Below are 20,155 nucleotides of genomic sequence, written 5' to 3'. Positions count from 1 at the left end.
GTGAAAAACCATACCAAAATGTGGATTTCAGGAGTATTATTCCAGTTTCTTTTTTAACATGAAAGAGGATCTAGCCCTTGCAGTTATGCATATGCATGAGATAGAAGCATCATGAATGAAAGACAGCAAATGGTCTTTAAAAATGGTATTATTATTCCATATACTGTAGAATAAAAACCCCTCATCAAGAGACTGAGCGAAAAGAAAAAGAAACTTTTGCTTCCTCTTTTTATACATGTGGAGTCTGTCACACTTCAATTTAAGGTAAGTGATTCATAATCATTTGGGAATGTAAACTGTGGATTTTCTTCTCTTGTAAGGACAATTCTTCCCCTTTCAAAAAGTAATTACAGCATTCAGTGCGTGAAACTTGTGTGTGTCGACAACCTGCATCATCCCTTTCTGGTTTAATGCCTCAAAAGCAGGTGCAGGCAAGACTAATGTACAGAGTAAATAACAGGAAGGCTTTGCTCTTGCCCTCTGTAAATGATAATTATAATTTATGGCAAGTACCCAACCTTGGTTTTGGATAAGCACCATGTTGTATGGCAAGTACAAATTGCTGGGAGATGAGCAATGCTAATGCTGATAGGCAGGGCAAGGGACACCGGGGCTGCTGTCCCTGTGCCCAGCCCAGCAAGAGGCTTCAGAGGGAACCACAACAAGGAGGGTTGAATTAAATGCTCAACTTTGCAGTGTCACAGTCTTATGAAAAGAGAAAAAGGGAAAGGGTTGGATGAACATCCCTCTGAGGACACCAGCCAAATGCTGAAAATGACCAAACACCCTTAAAAATAAGTCTGCATTTCCTCTGAGAGCATTTCTGTACTTCCTGCTCCTCTGCCAGGATCTCTCAGGGTAGTTAACAACAGACTGATGATCCTGGGCTCACAATTCTGAAAGCTCTTAGCATCAGCCTAACTGCCCCTGTTGAAGCCAGTGCTGGTCTTAGCCTGCAGATTACAGCAGAGAGTAGTTAGGTTGAACTGAGCACTTTTGGAAGTGATGGTGTTCAAAAGGTCAAGGCTCGTAGTCCCTGAAAGTAGAAGATACTGGAATTTTCCACAGAGCAGATTGTTCTGCATCTCTTGGAAGCATCTTCTGGAGGGAAGCCTCACCTTGCTCTCAAAATATGCCTTCTGTCAAAAGTGATGCATGTGCAAAAGTGCATGCACAGAAGGCTTTGTGGTGAGTTCTCAGGAGTGTGGCTCAGGTTTCTGCCTCTGTTTCTATGTAGGAAAGTGTATCGGTACAAGAATTAAAACTGGGGGAGGGGGAAGAAAGAAGTCTTGGCACTTTCATGCGTTTCTAGGCTGCTCTTGAAAATTCAGTTCTATGTGTCTTAGACCTTTACAGACCAAAAATAGAAAATAAAATGTTACTGAAAGCTGTGTAATTTACTCTCCCAGCTAGCCTGGTGTAGACTTTTTGTTCTCTAGTTTTCTTTAACACAGATGCTGAGGTAAAAACACTGGTGAACATTGATAGAAGTTATTTTACTAGAATTGTACCATTTTAAATTTTTTTTTAAATGTAAGAAAATTAATCTTAAAAATACATACGGTATAGTAGTCAAACCATTCTGCATCAGGGAAGTATACATCCACAGATCTTGCTCCCTGTAATTGTTATAAAGAGATTAAAAGATTAAAGTCTTTTTTCTTTTTGCATTTCTGATATTACATTAGCTTTATTGCATTTCTCCATGGAGAGATGTATGCTGAATATTCTAATAACATCAAATCTTGGATATTAGGGCTGAGTTATTGTCATAGCAGTGGACTAGTGCTGGCTAATCTATAACACCAAAGAGAAAAGCTTATGCTATTTGGGGGGTTTTACTGCCATTCCATGGGATGAGTCACTGTTACATGATTATTTCATTCCAGTACATAGCTCTGTGTCTTACAAATGTAACTGGCCGAGATGCACTCTAACCAGTGCACTGGCAACCCCAGTGAGGTCTATGGTAGCCTTTGCAAGACAGGACTTCACACGTGAAGTGGGAGGACACTACTGGTCAGTGCCTCTTGCACTATTCCTATTGCAGAAACAGGCAGAGAGTAAGGTCTAGCAAGGAGGATACACGGATATTTCCATTCTTGTAAACCATTTAAAGTTGCAGATAAGTAATAATAAATAATAAATGTGCTGCTAATTGCACAATTGCTGTACTTTGTTTTACAGCATGTGTTGTATCATATCACTGCAGGGATGAAATCACGCTAAAGGCACTTTGAATCAATAACTCCAGGAACAGTTGGAATCAAAACATACTTCCATTTTTGTCACAAGTTGCTTATTCTCACAAACAGATTAATTTTGATTCTCAGTGTAGATGTCTGACTCTTTGCAGGATTATGATTTAGCCCCAAGGATTACCCAAGGGAGCAAGTGGAGTAAGAAACGTAAAGGTGGAGAAGAGTCAAGGTATAGTTATCATTTTATATTTCAGGGTATTTATATATATGAAAATGCCCATAAAATCAAGATGCCTCCCTCTCAATCTTTTCTTTGCATTATTATGACAACCCTGGGCATTGTGATCTGTGGAAAAGTGTGTAACCACCATCTGAATCATGATGATTTCGAGGCCAGGTTGGATGGTGCATTGAGCAACCTGATACAGGGCGAGGTGTCCCCGCCCGTGGCAGGCGGGTTGGGACTAAATGATCTTTAAGGTCCCTTCCAACCCAAACCATTCTATGACCCTATGATCCCATGAGCCTTGCCTTTCTGACTCCCTAAATAACAAAACAGTGTGTAAGGCAGTTCCTCATTTTAATTTTCATGGATGTCTCACTTGCTGTCACCCTAGGACTCAAGGAACAAAGGGCAAACCGTCTCCGACCCATCTTCTCCACACAAGCAAATGCCATGCTGCAGTTTGATGCAGTCACTACTGGCCTGCAATGCCACAGTGAAGGGCTTACAGCTCACCTCTGACTCTGCCCTGCTATCTAGCACAGCCCTGGCTGCCACCTCTCACACTGCAAGACCCAGCAATGTGTTGCCTTCAGAGTTCTGCTTCCCTCATCACGCCACAGGCACCTGGCCTTCCTTTTGTGCTGCAGTCCTCCAAAAAACATTAGGATCTCATCCTAGCCCCCTATCATTTTATATGTCCTTATAATTTTCCCTTTCATTCACTTTTTTGCAGGAAGCCTCCCCTGGCTCGTCACTTGCTCTTCATCGGAAGGTTTCTCTCATAGTCTTCATCATCTTACTGGTCTGAGACCCTGTGAAATCTCATTACTCATCAGCTATTAGAAACCTGTGGGAGTCTGAAGATGAAAGACTGACAAATGAAGTGCCTTAGTGGAGTCAGAATGGTTTTAGATGCAGGAATAAGAATTTCATTTTAAACTCACAGAGGCAAAAGGATTGGTTAAAAAAGGGTGACTAACAGTGGCTGGTTTATTTGTTTAATCATCAGCAACATCTAGAAATACATCAGATATTCTGGCAGCACGCTGATTGCTAACAGTGCTAGGATGCATCACCTGCAAATACTTAGATGTGCTCAGACATACCTTTCTTGTGCTGTCAGCAATCAGCAGTGGGCAAGGAGAGAAACCCACCCTCGCCAAGCAACGTGAGCCTTGACCGCAGCACTGTGCCCTGCACAGCAGAGGGAAATGCTGCTTTTTAAAACCTGTCCTGTTAGCAGCTAACATTATCATTACCATTTCTGTAATGACTGCATTTGCCTGTGATACTGGGAAACTCCTACCACAGCCCTTGAGTTCCAAAACACTGTGGGTGAGCAGTAATATGGAAACCGGTTTGCTTGAATATCTATGTGTTTCTTCCTAGCTCAACAATTACTGCTCTGTGTGTGTCCTTGGAGGCTGCTGCCAGCACAATAACAGGAGCACGTGAGGGGCAGAATGCAGGCTTTTTATATCCGTTTGTCGCTTGGAGTAGCACAGAAAGGCTGTGCCCTCACTTTCATCCTCCCTCTTCAAGTACTGGGAAGCTCTGTATTTACTGTCTGTGCTGCTGAGAACTGTGTTCTGTAAGCTTTGACAGTGGAGGGAAGAAAGGAATAGATATGAGCAAACATGCTCTGAATGTCACCCAATGCCCTAAGCGCAGTTCATTTCTTTTATTCCAGTATGATGGCATTTTTTAATTAAAGTACTTGCCTCATCAAGAACAGGAGCAATCATAAAGGCAGGTCCCCAAAGGAAGGCAGTATCTATTCCATGAGTCTGCTGATCAGAGGTAAATCTGTGTTGAAAGTGAAATAAACAATATTAATTCACATTTTGATAGAACTTGTCGAATATTTTAATATTACTCACTGTGACAAGAATTCTGCTTCCTCAAGGTATCCTTCAACACCGCCAAATATTTTTGCTGATTGAGGGAACGCCAAAAGCTGGGCAGAGATTCAGAAATTACAGTAGCACCTATCATCCAAGAGCAGACCAGAACTCTCACAAAATGATGAAGCTGACTTCTTTTTACAGCAGCAATAGTGAGTAAACAACTAACTTAATTTCTGTCCAGTGAGCTGAGCCTTCATTGCAGGAGCCAATGACCAGGATAGGGGCCAGGACCAGGAGATGGAACACAGATGGAAAACACTCTGCTCTATGATCTAAAGCATTTGTGAAAATCCTTGGATCTGGCTTCCCACACCTTTCACAGATTTACATTTGAAATCTTTCGCAGGACAAACACAAAGCAACATTTATACATAGTGTTCTTTTTAGCTGCCTCTCCAGAATGTTTTAGAAACCTATGGAATTCAGTCCATTTTATTCAATGCACTAAGGTTGTTTTGGATCCTGATCGTGTCCTCCACAGTGCTCAGAGTCCTGTTCATCTGGCATCATCTGCCTTCTCTTGGGAAGAAATTGCTATTCCACCATATATCAGCTAATGAAAATATTGAATAGCATCTGGCAAAGAGGAGAGATCTTCCTCATCTCAGGAACTTCCACTCATCTGGCATAAAATCCTTGAGAATTTAAAATGGATTTCAATAATTTGTAAATCCATCCCTGAGGAAATTAATAATAGATTCTAGTTATCTTATAAGAATATTGAATGAAGTGTGTCTGCAATCCTCCTAAAATCAAGTTACCTTGTACCTCCTGACTTCTGCCTCTCCTCTGCCCCCTTTCCCATCCAACAGCCCTGCTGCCCTGTCAGAGATGGCAATTGGTCTGGTTTTCATTCATTTTTGACAAATTCACACTGGCTATTGCATATTATTCTCTAAGGACATATAAATTCTTTGTTTAAAAATGTATTTACTGCATCTGTTTAACTGACTTTGCAGCCGCCCCTGTCTAAAGCCAGATTTCTGTTTAAGCTGGCCAGAGCAGAGTCACTCAGTGTCAGTGCCCTGCTCTGACACCCTCCCTCCTCAGGGCATAGGCACACACTGCACCCAGCCCAGACTTACAGAAATTTCCCCAAAACGAGCAAAGATAACTTGGCAATAAAAAGACACCTACTGAGTGTTCAGATTTCTAAAATGTTTCAAGTTTAGGGGAGTATGTGGAACTTAGGAAAAGTTGTTCTTGAAGGCAAGCCTTGGGCTCTGTCTGAAAGGAACCTCAACTTATTCAGAGGTTCTTTTTCTGTCCAGAACAGTAGCTCTTTCAGACACTTCCATCCCGGTCGCTATTGCATTTTCACATAATACTTTGTAAATATTTAAAGTAGGTTATGGCTTTTGATTAATTATCTTGTTGTAAAGATTTTGAAATATAAAACATTAGTTTTTGTTGTCATATTAATAGCTTCTCTGTATTTTCAATTCCGCTGTAATAAAATTGTAATACTAATTCAATATGCTTTGTTGTGGGAGATTTCAGGAAAAAAAGCTGATCAAGAAATTATGACAAAAGAGAAGTTTATTGTATTTGTGTGTGGAAACAAGTGTCTCAGCATCTAACAAAACTAGTTTCTCTTGCAATTATAGCAACCACAAGCAGAAATTCACAAACAAATGAACTTTCCTATTTTGAAAAGATAAGCCATTAAACCATGTCTCTGATCTATGAAAGGCCCTTAATTCCCTCTACATGCTTCCTCTGGTTAGATGCTGGCCTCTCTCCTGTTGTATTTTTCCCCTGCTTAGCCATTAAACAGAACTTTCCCTTCCACTAATGGATTACCACCTGATGTTCTTTTTGGACAGCTGAGATGCTGACGCCTCTGTTTCACAGACTGAAAGCCTCAGAGGTACCTAATATGCTTGTAAGAATCTACAGGGATGTTCTTGTTTGTTATTTGAAATGAGTCCCTCAATGTTTGAAATGGAATGAAAAATCCGAAATGACCACACCTCTTGCTTGGAGTCTCTCTGCCCAGGCACATTTGTTTTCATGGTGAGGGTTGTGAACTCATAAGAGCTCCACCCGAAAAACAGGAGGTTTTTTAGCCCTCCTTTCTATTTTTTACAAGTAAGAGAAAGGTTTGTTGTAAACTTCCATCCTCCATACACTGAAAATTCTATTTCACCTCTCTCTTTCTCAATGCCCAACATTTCTCCTCCTGTTAGCATCTGGGTCACTTTCTCTACTTGAGTAGACCCACTACTAAAAGAATTAATATTAATTAGAAATAATAAGAAATACTCATTAAGTAATAATAGTAACTAGACTTTAGTAATAGTAAGAAACACTTTTAAGCCATTTTGGGATCTAGCTATGGCAACATTAGCAAGTGATGGGGCTACTAAAATGTCACTGGGATGGGACCTGGGGAGTGAAACAGTTTGTGTTGGTCTCCTGATGCCCACACTTACATGCATTTTAGAGGTTTTATTTCCTAGTAATCCCATTCTGGTCCCACTGACTAAACTACCATCAGTGGCTGGAGTGCACCCCTTGGCTCAGTTTCATTCAACATAAGCCTCTACTAGGGCATCTGAGACTGCTCTACAGTTCAAATCAAAGCAAATTTGGAAATTTGCTAATGTAGATGTGGCCCAAATAGAGTATAGGTATGCTGGTAATGGTCAGATAGGCAGCTTTAATGACACCAAAATAATTAGCAGACATTATCTAATATTAATGCCAAAATTAACTTGGGCATTTCCAATATTAACACAAATCTCATTAAGCAAAAAATAGAGCTAAAATAAATAACATACAGCCCCTTGTAAGATATGAGTACCTATAAAATTCTCCTTAACATTACCTAGTAAAATAACACTGCAGAGTAGAAAGGGAAAGGATACTGCTTTTAAAATTTATCAGTTAACCAATATGCTGAGTAAGCATATCCTTTCCATGGTTGAATGGTCTGCACTTTAGTGTAATCTCAGTTTAATTTGCAAAAAATGCCTTACCCTTTAACCAGAATGTTTTTAACCTAAAGGGAAAAAGAACATTAAACAGTCCACAGCGTAGCCTACACCAATGAAACTAAATGGTGCAGAGCTTTGGGCAGTAGCCTTTCATATGTATTATTTGCACTCCTTTTGCTCAAGTCTTTGCATAAAGCATTCTGAAGTAGAAAATTTACCAAAAGCAGGTAAAAAACTAATTAAAAGATGAGGAAAGGGAAACTAAACCTCAGTTGGATTCCTGCATCTTCCAAATAGAAAAAATGAGTTGTTCCAAAAATCTGAGTCTAATTTTCTGAGAGGGTTTTTAGTCTGTATTTATTAATCTCAGTTTTGCACCTGCTTCTACACTCAAACATCTCTGTTTTCTCTGTGCAATTTGTGGACACAGATGTGGGTTTCATAGATAGCTTGCAGATGCAAGTGCTAAATTAGAAAAATAAAATGCTGTGGATGATTGGACTCTGTATGAGGCCTTTTGGCATTCTGGATGAGAATACAGATTTCATCTATTTCATTCAAACACAGAAAATACAGGTATGTGATTCCTATTTTTGAAATAAAAAAGAACTACATATTTGCCTAAGACTAGAAATTTTCAGAATTCTTCTTTCTTAGATTTTCTTTTTTCCCCCCACTGGAAACAAATATAGGTTATATTTTAATGGAAATTCATTGCATATATTAAGAGTTACCTTTGTGCATATAATTTGATTAATTGCTCAACTGTTCTTTTAAGAGAGAGCATGCAATAACAATACTGTGATGATTCTCGTACAGATGTCAACTATTTTATACATACATATATGTAAAAGCTCAACTAATTTTGTGAAAAAATTATGATAAAAAAGAGAGACTCCAAACTCACTCGTGCATCAGTGACCTCACCACTGTGTTTCCGTGCACGTGAGACTCGTAGAACAAGGTGTACAAGTATGGCAGCAGTGAGTATCTGATCCGAAGGGTAGCACGAGATATCTTGGCAAACTCGTCTCCGAACACGGCTGGGTCTTGTTCCTGTTAAGTACAAGCTTTGGTTGGTACTGAGCATTGAAAGTATGGTCTGCAAATTCAAAAGAGAACTTGTGTGCAACATGAGGAGAGCTGTGGCTGACATGATGCTATGAAAGTGAGTGTTTAAATAAGAAAAAGCACTGATTTGCAAACTGGAAGATGTATTAAGGACAACATCCATTATTACCATATATCCATTATGCTTGTATAAAATTTTCAACTTGAAAAACTCCAGTGAGTTCAAAGAGATCAGGCCCCACCACAGTGTATGTGAGCCCTCTGCAACCACACTGAACCTTGTGGTGGGGAGGGGAGCTGGGGTTTCATGTCTGTGCTCGGGAACAGACACCCTGTCTCTAGAAATTAGTTTATCCTGAAGATGCAAGCCCTCTGGGACAATGAAGGTGAAACACAGGAAAAAGGGAAGACTGATAATCTGCAAATCAAAGTCAAAAGCCTAATTATGTTGGCCAGATACATAAAGGCAAATCTATTTTAAAAAGTAAACTCATGGCCCTGCTGAAGACAGCAAGAGTGATCACACTGTGTGCAGTGGGGAAAACATTTCATCCATTCAAAGAAACTTGATTTCTCCTCCTGTGCCCACCATTTTAGGATGACAGGACACATCAGCAGTGGCCCTTGCCTCCTCCCTGCCAGTGATGCACTCCTATGAGAAAGGGCATGCACTGGGTCCCACCGTCAAGAGGGCAGGTTTAAACATTCTGTCTGTATTCATCGGCTGGTTTTGATCTTACTCCAAGGCAACCTTGACTCTCCCCCTCCGGAAAGGGATGCAGAGTGTGCAGCCCAGGGCAGTGCTGATACAGGAAGTAGTTACATCTCCTTTAAGTCCCCCTGTCCAACATTCTCCAGTGCTAAACAGCCAGCTAATGAGTCACACAGCTACCTTCCTCCTTCACAAAATTTTTCCCATAGTACTCAGTTTTCTCATTAAAATTGAAGACTATATGACGAATTCCAAGGATAATGAAACATAAAAGGAACAGAAGTAACAAAGCTTTTTATATTATCTAGTGCTTTTCAGACAAGAAAAGTATTAATTAAACTGTTTGAAATCCCCAGTGAATTAGGCAAAGGGGATATTTAAGATTTTATTTTAACAATAATTTTATGTTAATTAAACTCAATATTTAAGTAGAATTTCACCATTATTATGTTTGCATCAGAATTAGTCACTCAGAGCCCTGCTGGCTCTGAGCTCCAGAGCATCTATCTGTTATTTCAAAAATTGCACTATATTTTTACCAGTGTTCTGACGCTGTATGAATATTGCCTAATTTCACAAAAAACAGTCGGACTTCCTAGGTGATGCTCAGTGAACCAAAATACTTGTTTATGTCTTTCAGTGAACACAATGCTTTAAATGGATTTAAGTAATCCAATAAAACCAAATGTATCTCTGAATTTCAGCTCCCGTCATATAGACCCATTGCTCTCTTACTGTTTATTAAATTGTACATATGTGATTAATACCCACTCACCCAGGTCAGACCCCCTTTGGACACTCAAGGAGCCAAGCAACCATATAAATAATATATAAGTACCTCTAACTTTAGTGAAGAGGTAAATAGAAAATATTTATCAACAGCTAACACCCCCCAGACATTTGTTCTCCTACAAAGAAATACCTCAGCATATCTCAGAGATCTACAGGCTAATTCCTGACTCTCTTACCGATAGTACTATAGCTTATTATTCCTGCATTTGCCCAATTGCTGAGTATCCATCATACTTTCATGTAGAGACAAAAGTCTGTCTGGGGTTGTAAATGTTGCAAAATTTTGATGATGCAACTTCAAAGAAACTGAAGGTTAGCAAATAAACTGAGTTCCAGCATTGCACAGATCAGTTTACAGAAGGAAAAAAGCCCCAAACATTTACTGAACCAGCAGAACCATTTCATCACAGTTGCAGATAAACACAGCATATCTACAAAGGCTGCAAGACCTTCAAAGTCCATAGCTAGAAACAACCTGATACTTCTTTCTGTCTGCAACAAGTCTTTAAAGGACTTTATGATGTTGAAGCCAGGGCATGGGTCTGGATTGAGACTGCACTTTTTCATCCATCTCATAGGCTCTTTGGCCTTTTTGGTCTTGGTTGCCTCGTGGCTGATAATGCTGTCACTATTGGTGCCTCTCCTTGGAGCTCTCACATGTTTGTAACCTGCTTTTAAACAGCAAGGATAGCGTATAATGATCTCTTTCCCCTTCCTGCAATACTTGTTATAATTACAGAAGTACAGAAACAAAAATTGAAGCAATTGAGGGAGTAGGAAGATATGCTGGCTCTCACTGGCTTTTAAATAAAACTTGGGCTTCAGTAGGTAGAAAATAGAGCAGATGAATTTTACCAACAGCATGAGAAGAACAGCATTTCTATATTATCTTTACATTATGAATGGGAAAAATTTACACTTCCCTGTGTAATTCCCCCTCTCAGTGCAGCACTCCTTTTCACCCACTGCTCCAGTTTACCCAAGAATGGCAGGTTAATTTCTGAGAAAGTAACACAAATCACTGCCAACATAACTGTAATCATAAGACTACAGCTTTATGTAACTTCACTTACTTACACTGTTTCCCTCTGCATTGTGACTTCTGGAAAATGGGTAGAAAGAGCCAAGCTGCATCCAGCGCAGGCAGAGTTCATAGGTAGTGTTATAGTTAAACCTACAGATATCAGCACCAATCTAAAGAAAAATAAAATCGTGTTTATTATTGTGACTGAGGCCCAAAAATGCGGAACTACAGAAATTTGCTGAAAAAGATAATTTATGGAAAGTAAAACCTATTTCTAAGTACTTGATAAAAGTGCTCCGTAACGATAACAATATTTCTGTGACTGAGATTGTAGTCGCTCCTAGAGCACTAAGATCACTGTGGAAGATCTGACCATATTTCAATAACTCTACAGATTCTCCATCCCAGCTTGCAAAAGCAGAAATGTATGAAGGGACCTGAAACACAGAATATGATAACAACATAATACAAAGGGATCGCTTTTGGATGGCATGTAGTGACTCAGTCTGAGTCTTGCAGAGCTATTTCTGTTTCCCTTCAGCAGCCAAGACTGATGACATTTAGCCTTTTCTAATCTGCAGCTCCTGACGCAGTGGAGGCCGTTACCGCTGGCCACCTCAAGCGGCTTATTTCAGAAAACATTTGAGTTAATTTGAAGTGATATCATGTATGAGCCAGCAACTGCCTGAAGGACGCCAGACTTACACAGGGAATGCCAAAGAGGTTGAATTCCAGGACTCCAATGACTGACAGGTCCTTCCACTGAGAGAAGTTGTCACCCAGCCAGTGAGCCCCATGCTTCCCACTGCCAACAAAGGTAGACCGACTCAAGACAAATGCTCGCTTTCCAGTTGCCTACTGGACAACACTGCAAAGAAATGCAACAAGGTCATTAAAAATAAGACTGGCAACCAAAAAAATCATATGATCAACCCAAGCATTCAGGCACAATTTTATCCCAAGGGATGTTATTCAAGAAACAATTATTACTGTGATCCCAAGTCACATGAAAAGGTGGCTGCAAAACTGCAAATAAAGGAAAGTTTTCCTCAGTGGTCAAAGTAAAAAAACTATTGCCTATCTGATTCACAAAACAATTTGTCTCAGGTATTTTTAGTCTTCCTAAATAATAATGTGTGTTTAATTTATTCTCAGCAGTGTCTCAAACTGAAAAATTGAAACATAATTTCCTTTCTGTATTAGTACATTTAATTTAGTGTCCTGTGGGTTCCTAAAAAACAGTACAATATGTATTTTTCTCAATGTAGGATTTATTTAGAGATTTTTATAGGCAAATAAAGTTTTAAGATTCTGGAATTAAAAGCAACAAAAAAAGCACAAAAAATATCAAAATTATATCCAAACATCTTATAAAAAAGAAATAATCAATACAGAAAACAAACATGTAATCATTCAAAATGTCACCCCCATCCTCTGCTTTCCTGTCGTGGTTTGATATATGAGGTTTCATTACAGAATTAGTGGTACAATGAATTTTTCCTTGCTTTTTGAAAATAATTTTACTGCATCACCAGAAAATCAATGAAGTGCAACAATTCTTATTAGCAGATCTATTAAAAAATTCCTCAACATAGGGTCATCTCTGTATGTAATTACATATTGCAATATTATATATTGCAGGAACTCAAATTCAACTCTGCATTAATACAATTTGCACAACAAAATTTAGATTCCCTGGGAAATCCTAGCATGAAATATTAATCATGTTGTTCACCATCCACTTCCCTCTCCCTTTTCTTAATGAGATTTGTTCAAGAGCTCTTTCATCCGTAATTGTAATGGCCCAGTATTTGCTATTGGGTCTGTAATGGCAGGGAGACTTCGAAGTGCTTCAACACTTGTTTCTGAAGCAAAAAACCAAACAGCTCTCATGGAAGACTAAACATATTAACCTTAGGGGCCACATGCAGCAAGAGGTACAATTCTTGAACCTCACTGGACCTGCTGGTTCTGGTTTGCAGGTGCACTGCTGGGCCCAACAACTGCACAAGACTCCACGTGCTTTGTACAAATGGCATTTTAGAGCTATTTCATGGATGTCTTGAGTAAGAGTGCTCTTCCTCTGGCTGTTTTTAGCTCCATTTGCAAATACAGGTGCTAATGAGGACAATGCTAGATCAACTCAACTATGATTCAGAGCTCCACAAACAATTTGCAACAAGTAATTTATTGAATAATTTCAGTCTTTTGCAAACCATTGCTGAACATGTCCTAATGTTGTCAAATGTATTTGTTGATTTAAATTATTTACAGAATATCATGTGCAAATAACTCTTGGCATTAAGCTATGCACAAACTGATTGCTGCTAGTTTATGTATTCAAATTCAAATCATTTGACATGGGTCAGATGACACATTTCCTATTCTCTGTCTGCCTTAGAATAATTCTTAGAATTGGTTTTTTATACGATTATGAAGTTGTCATTCATTTTCAGCGAATATCCTGCAGTTGATGCTGGTTGCTAAATATTCCTGTCAGTAATTTAATTTAGTATATTATTTGTGAAGAGCAAATGCAGAAAGAGCATAAAACCAGCCTTGAAAAGAAATGTGTTTGAGAAAACCAAATGAATATGTATGAAAAATACTTCACCAAAGTTTCCCAGCTTTGCAGCAAATCCAACCTCTGCATATGCTTTTGGTGGTATTCTCCAGCCTTGAAGGACTCTCTACATTTGAGCAAAATATGTTTCTTTTGTCAGGAGCCCCGGAAGCAAGTCCTGCAGGAAAGGGGAAGGTTCACAGTCACAGGGGAGGCTGTGAGGAGCTGTGCAGCAGTAACTGTCCCAATGGCATTAGTCTGGAATAGCGCAGCTGGGATAGTGTGTGCACTGAAGGGGCTGGGACAAGTGTGCCTGCACATGGAGATGCTGAATTCACAGGGTTTGTCTCAGACAACTGCCTTTGCTGGCACAGAGACTGAATAAAGCTAAAAAACAGCTCAAGAAGATAGGAAATCTGAAGGTCCTATTCACAGTACTACCAAGACAGTGTATGGTTATGTGAACTCCAGCGTGCGGAGAGCAAACCCGGGTGGAGAGACCAGTGCTGGGAGGACCTCTTCTGACTCCAGGGCATAGGAGGCCAAAAACGATGCTAAGAGGTCCAGGGTTTGAGGGCTTTCTGCTCCTTCTCTCAAAAGCTGGACTGTGCTTCAGCCAAGCCCACAGGAGCTGGCAAACTACTTCTGGCTTTTACCCGCTGCTTCCTTTCCCCTGGGCTTGGCATATAAAATACAAATGCATCAACACCGTAATTAGGCTCACTTAGCCATGTCCTCTGGACGCTATCACAATCCAACTGCTGAAAATGAGTGCTAAATTCTGAAACTGGCCAGCATATGGACCCCTGCTTTGCACTTCCATTGTGGTATTAAGTTTCTCCGTGTTTTAGCTCAATGTCTGCTGGAAAAGGCATGATTTGCCCATTTGATTTAATCCAACAAGTAGCTTTTCACTGTCATTCCAGCTTCACAGCAACAGTCTGCCTGTGTAAGCTGGTTTTGAGTGCTTCCCAGCTGCAAAATGAGTTTTACAGTAGCTAACAGCAACTGTGCTGCAATGCAGCTCTGCCCTCCTGAACTGAGTCCCAAGCCAAACTGCAAAACACTGCCTGCCAGGAACCAGAGGCAGCCCCAGAAGCAGCTGGGAGAGCTGAACAGTTCAGATTCTTCAATGACACTGATAGAAACTCCTCTGCCACAACAACGAAGGGACAGAAAAATTCCCCTGGGATCACACAAGGCTGCGTCTGCAGCTGCTCATGAGACGCTCTAACAGAGGATAAGAACATCTTGCTGTAGATACACTAAAGCAGCAGCTGAAAAGTTAGGCCCTACACATATATCCTGATTTAGCTAAGAAAAGTAAAACTGGAATATATTCTGTTCCTTCTTCCAAGATTCTCTTTTCTTGAAACCTCTTACAAAATGATGAACAGTAAAACGAAACAATGTTTCTTATTAGATACTATTACAGCTTTTCCAGGTAACATCAGCAGTTTTTAAAACGTGTTTCAATCACTTGAATCTGACTAGAAATACTTAGAAAACTCACTTGAAAGTTGGTTCTGTCTGTGACCAGCCAAAGAGAGTGTGTGTTATAATGCTCTCCAAGGTAAGTCTTGGAGTCAGGACACAATGTCTTTTGCGCCAGAGAACGATCCGAAATGCCTGAGAATGATACAAACCACTGTAAAATCACATACATCATAATTCAAATCTCTTCACATTTCTACACATTTAGAGGTGAAAACATGAAAGGATTTGGGAAGAGGAAAAGCTCAATTGCTTGACCTGCACTGACATGAGGTTAGCATGTAGCCATGAATACCTGATGCAGACAGACACATCTGTCCTCAGAGGGGAGGAGAGGACTGATAATTCCTTTCAAGTTCTATGTTAAATAATTCAAAACATCTGTACAGGTATCATGTGTTTACTAAGCAATAGTCAGAAAGAAAAATTTTGCATTGCCTAATTAAGAATACGCCTACATATTATTTTACACAGTGAGAAATTTTACTTAATAGCAAAAACGTTGCTAGGGAAAAAAAATAAAATCACTGAAAACCAAACAGAAATTCAGATGTCCAGGGCACCTGTATGGTTGTGTGAAATCCTAAAACCTCAGTGTCTGTATCGCTCAGCTGCAGCTGCAGGTAGGCAGCACAGTTCTGCCCCATTGCAGCAAAGTTCACACCTAAACTCAGCTCTGGCCCCTCCCTTGCCCTGAGGCACTTAGGACTGGAAGGCAGCAGGACTAGTGGCACTGCCCCAAGAGCAGGGAGGGTTGGAGGTGGGCAGAGGAGGAAAAAGCACGAGGTGCAGCAGTCTGCAGGCTGCTGGTGGCTATGGCCCGATAGACTGCACAGAAGAGAACCAGGACAGGTTCTCATTATAGCAGGTATATTCACATGTGGATGGACTATCCGGTAACTCTGTCTATCAGCAGGAGACAGAGGTTGCAGAAACTTTTTGCCTTCAGTAATAGTCAGGGGTAGGCCTGATGTCACTGGCACAGCTGCAGCTGACTCAAAGGTAAGCAAAATGAGGCATAAATTGGCTGCACAGATGCTACCTGGTCTTTGATCCCATATTAAGGAGATGGTGGCAAAGCCCATTTGATGCAAAAAAATTTTTATCCTCTGCAGGTAATTGCCATGAAAATGCCACATGAAGCTCAGCAGGAATCGGGCAGGTCAGGTGTTTGGTTTATACAATGTATTTATTTTCAAAGATGGAGTTGAAACTGTTATAAAATTCTCTCTCTCAAAAAAAAAAAAGGTAGATTCTAAAATATTCTTCTTTTGCATGCTTAATTGGGTGCATGCACTATTGTAAATATTTCTCCATGAACAAGCAATTTCCCTGCTTAATTGCACTTCCTGTATGTTTGCAGTTCATTACTACTGTGCATTTCCCTGTACATGAAACCACCTTAGCCTCTCTGCTCTGCTGTGCCACCACAGCTAGAATCCTTGTGTTTGGATCTTTAGACAAAAGACTCCAGTGTGGCTGATCTACATCAGACATAACTTAATTTATAGGCAATTTTCAAGTAACTTTGACTGATATGTATTTGAAGAGGACACTAAGGTTCTGAGGAAAGTCACACAATGTCCCAGTGGCACTTGATTATTAGCCCCATAAAATTAAGGTGGGATAGAAAAGAAAATGCTGCCACATGGATCATAGTTTCATTCTTCATTCCTATTCTGAGTATTTTGTATTCCACCTCAGTAATACTGATTATTTTACAATTGCATATTAATCTTCAGTATAAAGTATTTTATAGAAAATTGATTTGAAGGACATCTGTTTTTAGAAGTTCAAACCACAGTTACATGTAATCATGGTTATAAAATTTAGATAAGGAGGTTGAAGGCTACACTGACAAAAAGCCAGAGGCACTGAGACAGGGACTTGCATAGATGAAATCACCTAGACAATGGTGAGCCCCCAAAACTCTGCTAGCCCCAGGAAGGTCCTAATGTCTTGTTGGACTAAGCCACTTGGGTCCCATCTCATATCTACACCAGTTGAGGGCTTGAACAGATAAGAGCATGGACAGAGTTGGCATTAAGTGAAATATAAAAGAAAGCCCTTAAACACTGGTTCAAAACAAAGGGATAAAAAGGGATAAAAATAAAGGATAAAGGGATCTCTGATATTTTGGCCATTTTCCCCAAAGTCTCACATCTTTTTTCACAGCTCTGAAGGCTGACAAAAAATGAAGGTAACTTAAGGCAAAGATGGAAATGTCTCATCAGTTCCTCGGCTTTGGTCAAGACCCACAGGGCCAGTATGCAGTGGTTTCCATACAGAGAGAGCAAACACCAAAACCATAATTAAAAGCTCCGCTTCTGCTTTCAAAAATTTACAATCTCTTTATAGTATTTTGTCATGCTTTTGTTATGTTTATGCTTCTCTTATATTCAGAGTAAAAAGAATTGAGATTTAATAAAGAAAATTAAGAATCACAGAATATGATGAGTTGGAAGGAACCCACAAGGATCATCAAGTCCAGCTTTTAGCCCTGCACAGAACCATCCCCAAGAGTCACACCATGTGCCTGAGAGTATCATCCAAACACTTCTTGAACTCTGTCAGGCTTGGTGCTGTGACCACTTCCCTGGGGAGCCTGTTCCACTACTCAACCATGACGGTACAAAAGCCCGAAGGGAAAAAGGGAACATTTCCAACATTTCACTGTCAATAACTCATTTATGTATCAACTTCCTGCTGCATATTAACATTGCTTAGGCAGCTGGGCTTTCCTGGGGAAATGTTGGCTGGATTAACTGCCAGGACCACTGGTACTAATTGTAAGTACTCATGGCTTCCTGGGGAACAATGAGCATATCATTAACTCAGCTCTTGGAACAGGTTTTCCCATTTCTATAAGTCTCCTGTAGGCTTGGACAGTTTTAAACTTATTTTTAGCCCATTTCTAATAACACAGTGAAAATTTCTTTCCTAAGAGAAAGGCAATGTATTGAATTAAGGCATCAAGGAGATCTCCTCTTCCTTGTCATGGTTTGTGAAGAAGGCAGAGACTGCCCATCTCTGAGCTTAGCAGTGGTGATGGTAAAGCAGAAGGGTTACTCCTTCCATAAATCTGTGGCTGAGCTATAGTATATAGGTATCTTGCTCTTTTTTTTTTTGATGCTGACCAGTTGCTCAGAGAATGGCAGGAAAGGTCATTTTTCTAGTCCTGTTACAAGGCAGACCCAGGGACAGATAAAAGTGGTTGATTTTTGATACTCCATCTAAGCTGAGCCACTAGAGTCTTGAACAGATGTGTAACTGAACACATGGAACAGACAGGGAAAGATGTAAAATGAGAGGATGGACTTTTTTTTTCCAAAAAAAAATAACAAGGAAATTTTACTTACTAGGAATGTAAGGAGGGTTATTGATTTCATTTTCAGCACATCCAGGATACTGGCCCCTTAAGAAATTGGATGGTTCATTCATATCCTTTAATAACGAGAGCAAGACACATATTAAAAGCCTTGTTTTCTTTTTTTAAAGAAGGGAGGGCAGATATAATGAGACATACAATCCAGATCCCATTGTAGTCAAGGACAACCTTAAACTCCAGACACAGCTGGGTCCACCACTCCACTGTCCTGGGGTTGGTGTAGTCAGGAAACACGGAATCTCCGGGAGGCCAGGCCTAGGGGTCACAGGTGTAAATCCTGGTTATTTTCCCATTTCTGTTGCAGAGCTGCTGTATCATTTTGAAGCAGCACTAGACCAAATGCATCAGAAAATTAAAAAGCTCACCTTCCCAACAGCAGGAGTTACACCATCAGAGTTGTTCACCCAGACTCCCATTTCCTGGCCAAGATCATAAGGTTTTTAAGTGCCTGGTTCCTCATCCTTGGTTATGAAAGGGTCCTGAAAACAGCAATTACACTTCCATTATTGAAGTCCCAGAGGTAACAATTACTCTTCTATATGTATATTTTAGAAAAATTTGGATTATGTTCTTAGTGCAGATTGCAAAAATATTGGAAGAAAATAGGATTAAAATTTAGTAAGAGTTGAGAGCACATACTAATTTAGAAAAAGTCATTAAAGATATGTCATGAGTATTTCTTGTATAAGGCAAAAGCAATGTAAAATTATTAAATACCCTCATGTTTATTTTTTATGAGGCATTCGATGTTCAAATTAGTTTAGAGAGGCACTAGATTTTACAGCCCCCACACCAAGGTCTCTGCTATGGGTGAATCCTATGCTGGGCATTCCCACACCTGGACACCTCTGAGTTTCCTCCAAGGCAATCCTTATTCCAGCTGCTTCAGCATCAACAGCTCAATGCTGGAATAACTAAAACTTTTCAAGGGGCTTGAAACCTCAAAAGGACCCCTTTAGCTCTCCATTCAGAACCAATGTTGGACAAGGGTATTTTATGCCGGTCTGATGCAAAGTAACCCAATTCACATGTGGGGCATTACACCTCTGTTCTCCCCAGGCATCACGACCATAGCATTTTAGACTCCATAGCTCGTCCTTGCTGCCCCTCTCACTGCTTGGGGGGATCACCACCTCCTATTGCTGTCAGTGGCATTGACACCAACAACTTCTCTGCCTCAGGATGGCCACCAGTAGCCACAAAGCTCATCGAAAGGGAGACTGATTGGCTTCTGGGGATGAGGCAGGCCCACCATGTCGGTAAGTAATAAAGTTATCAACGCTTTGAGATGCCAGTGAATGAAGAGATATTATTCAACTCTGCTCAGCAGTCATCTCCAACTAAAAGGAGATAAGTGCACTTTGCAACATGTCACTAATTGTGAGCAGCTATTTCCTTTTTGTAATTTAGAACAGATGAAGATTGCAGCCATTTTAGAAGAAGGGAATTCTTTACTTTTTTCTTGGAAAATGTTATTCCCTTAGGTTCTGCTTTAGACAAAACCTTTCAGTTATGAAACACCATAGAGAAAAACACCACTGAAACAATTCTTCCATTCACTTATAGCTTGTGCAATAATTTAAGTGAACTTTAATTAAGATGTGATAAAAGTCTAACTAATAAACTTCTTAGAAAACAAAAAATATCAGATCCCAAATGCTAAGTATCTTTAAAGGTATGTTTTAAAGCTCATTTAAATACCTGAATTAATTGCCTGATTTACTTATAAGTCCTCTGATAACTGTAGCCCTGGTGAGGGAATTATATTCTTCCGTGCCTCAAAAACAAAAGCTACAGCTAAATCCCTAGTTAAAGTGTAAAATTCTGTTTAACTATCT

At 39.9% G+C, this 20,155-nt stretch overlaps 1 pseudogene; it reads right to left on the bottom strand.

Moving 5' to 3' along the window:
- LOC116786794 overlaps positions 1–20,155 on the bottom strand; it is a 43,942-nt pseudogene that overhangs the window by 8,618 nt on the left and 15,169 nt on the right.

This window comes from Chiroxiphia lanceolata, chromosome 5 (assembly GCF_009829145.1).
Source record: "Chiroxiphia lanceolata isolate bChiLan1 chromosome 5, bChiLan1.pri, whole genome shotgun sequence".
Classification (NCBI taxonomy): Eukaryota; Metazoa; Chordata; class Aves; order Passeriformes; family Pipridae; genus Chiroxiphia; species Chiroxiphia lanceolata.
The sequence above is the reverse complement of the archived record's forward strand: the minus strand, read 5'-3'. Positions and strand labels throughout refer to the sequence as shown.